Source organism: Penaeus japonicus, unplaced genomic scaffold (genome assembly GCF_977035675.1).
Source record: "Penaeus japonicus unplaced genomic scaffold, GWHDUDI00000001_assembly GWHDUDI00000003, whole genome shotgun sequence".
NCBI lineage: Eukaryota > Metazoa > Arthropoda > Malacostraca > Decapoda > Penaeidae > Penaeus > Penaeus japonicus.
In genome coordinates this window covers 18816647-18819146 of record NW_028234405.1, presented here as the reverse complement: position 1 = coordinate 18819146, position 2500 = coordinate 18816647, and the positions used below count along the sequence as shown (strand labels likewise).

The 2500-nt window shown below is 54.5% G+C and overlaps 1 protein-coding gene across 3 annotated transcripts in view; it reads left to right on the top strand.

Moving 5' to 3' along the window:
* Positions 1-2500, top strand: part of LOC122259560 (uncharacterized) — a 322024-nt gene that overhangs the window by 69068 nt on the left and 250456 nt on the right. The window contains exon 1 of one of the 3 annotated variants that reach the window (XM_086530688.1): positions 2404-2500. This exon is cut by the window's right edge and continues 46 nt beyond it. The exons of the other annotated variants lie outside the window; for them this stretch is intronic. The gene's annotated coding sequence lies outside the window, so the exon portion shown is untranslated. Of the gene's footprint in view, positions 1-2403 lie in introns of those variants that run through there. 3 annotated transcript variants of the gene reach the window in all.

The following is a 2500-nucleotide window of genomic DNA, read 5'->3' as shown; positions in this document are numbered from 1 at the left end:
GAAATAGGAGTAGATGATAGGAGAAAGAGGACATGGCAAAGGAGCAGAGGGTGCCAGAGCGGGTTATGGCACAGTGCCGGCGGGTGACGCATCGTTCCGACACTCACTAAAGCAGACGAAACCGATACCTTTGAAAACCGGGAGGCAGGATGTGGAAACTGGCGATATATTCAAACAAAAGGAAAGAAACAGAGAGAGAGAGAGAGAGAGAGAGAGAGAGAGAGACAGAGAGAGAGAGAGAGGGAGAGAGAGAGAGAGAGAGAGAGAGAGAGAGAGAGAGAGAGAGAGAGAGAGAGAGAGAGAGAGAGAGAGAGAGAGAGAGAGAGAGAGGAGAGAGAGAGGAGAGAGAGAGAGAGAGAGAGAGAGAGAGAGAGAGAGAGAGAGAGAGAGAAGAGAGAGAGAGAGAGAGAGAGAGAGAGAGAGAGAGAGAGAGAGAGAGAGAGAGAGAGAGAGAGAGGAGAGAGAGAGAGAGAGAGAGAGAGAGAGAGAGAGAGAGAGAGAGAGAGAGAGAGAGAGAGAAGAGAGAGAGAGAGAGAGAGAGAGAGAGAGAGAGAGAAGAGAGAGAGAGAGAGAGAGAGAGAGAGAGAGAGAGAGAGAGAGAGAGAGAGAGAGAGAGAGAGAGAGAGAGAAAACTAGAGAACAAGACATGGTTAATAATACTCTTAAACTACTTTTGCAACGAAAGATAAGGACAAAAGAAATAAAGATTTACCAAAAAAGAGGGGAAGATAAACACCACATTCACCTTTATTAAAACGGGAGGAACATCAAATACTGATAAAGGTCCGTAGAAAATATGCGAGTCCCGAACCAAGCGATGGGAAGCGGGTACAAAGACAAGAGGAGGAGGAGGAGGAGGAGGGGGAGGAAATGTAGGAGGAGGAGGAAGAAGAGGAAGAAGAGGAGGAGGAGGTGGGGGGAGGGAAATAAGGAGGAGGATATAAGAGGAGAAAGAGGTGGGGGGGGGGGGAGGAAAAGAGGGAGGAGGATACAAGAGGAAAAAGAGTGGAAAGAAGAGGAGGAGGAAGAGGAGCGGGAACGGAGGAAGAGGAAGAGGAGGAAGCGGGGGTTGAAGACGGAGGAGATAGGAGGAGAAGTGAGGAGGGCGAGGAAGCCGAATGATTATGAGGAGGAGGGGGAAGAATGGATGGAGAAGATGGGAAGGGGGTAAGGAGGGGAAGGAATGAGGAAGGGGAGGAAGAGGAGGAAGAAGAGGGAGAAGAAGATGGGGTAGAGATGGGGAGGAGGAGAGAGGAAAGGCAGGAAGAGGAGAGGAGGAAGAGTACGGAGGGATTAGGTGAGAGAAACGAGGAAAAAGGAGATTAAAGGAGGAGGAGGAGGAGGAGGAGGAGGAGGGGGAGGAGGAGAAGGAGGAGGAAGAGAGAAAGGAAAAGGATGTGGAGGAGGAGGCGGGGAGATGAAAGGGAAGAGGAGGAGGACGGAAGGTTAAGGAGAGAAAAGGGATGAAAAGAGGAGTAGGAGTAGGAGGAGAGGGGAGAAAGAGGGGGAGGAGGAGAGAGAGAGTTGTGGGGGGAGAGATAGAGAATGAAGATGGGAAAAGGATGAGATGAGAGGAGGAAGGTAAGCAGAGAAGAAGGAAGAGGAAGAAGGGGACGGGAGAAGGAGTGAGGGAGGAAAAACAAGTTGGTTGAGAGGAAGGAGGAGGAGGAGGAAGAGAGGAGAGAGATAAGATCAAGTAGGGGAAGAGGAAGAAAGGCAGGGGGCTGGAAGGGGAGAAAAAGAGGAGATAAAGAGATGGGTCGGGCGGGGAAGAATAGGGGGGAAGAGGAGGAAAAAGGGGAGGAGGAGTAAGGAGATGGAGGAGGTGAGCCAGTGTGGGGGACAGGGAGGGGGTAGAAGATGGAGAAGAAGAAGAGGAGGAGATGGGTCGGCGTAAGGGACCGGGGAACAGAAGGAGGAGAGGAGGAGGAGAGGAGGAGGGAGGAGGAGGGAGGAGATGGGAGGAGGGAGGAGATGGGAGGAGGGAGGAGGAGGGAGGAGATGGGAGGAGGGAGGAGGGAGGAGGAGGAGGAGGAGGAGGAGGAGGAGGAGGAGGAGACGGAGGAGGAGATGGGTCGGGAGGGGAGGAGGACGGAGGGGGAGGGGGGGAAGAAGAGGAGATGGGTCGGCGTAGGGGACGGGAGAACAGTAGGGGGAGGAGAGGAGTAGTAGGGAGGAGAAGGGAGGAGAGAGGAGGGAGGAGGGAGGAGGAGGAGGAGGAGGAGACGGAGGAGGAGATGGGTCGGGAGGGGAGGAGTACGGAGTGGGAGGGGGGGAAGAAGAGGAGATGGGTCGGCGTAGGGGACGGGAGAACAGTAGGGGGAGGAGAGGAGTAGTAGGGAGGAGAAGGGAGGAGAGAGGAGGGAGGAGGGAGGAGGAGGAGGAGGAGGAGGAGGAGGCGAGGAGGCCGCAACAAGCACCTGGCTCGGGCCGGGTGGCAGTAGTTGTGAGCGGGCAGCTCGAGCGGGAAGGTTGAAGGCGCACGGATCTGTTATAGCCT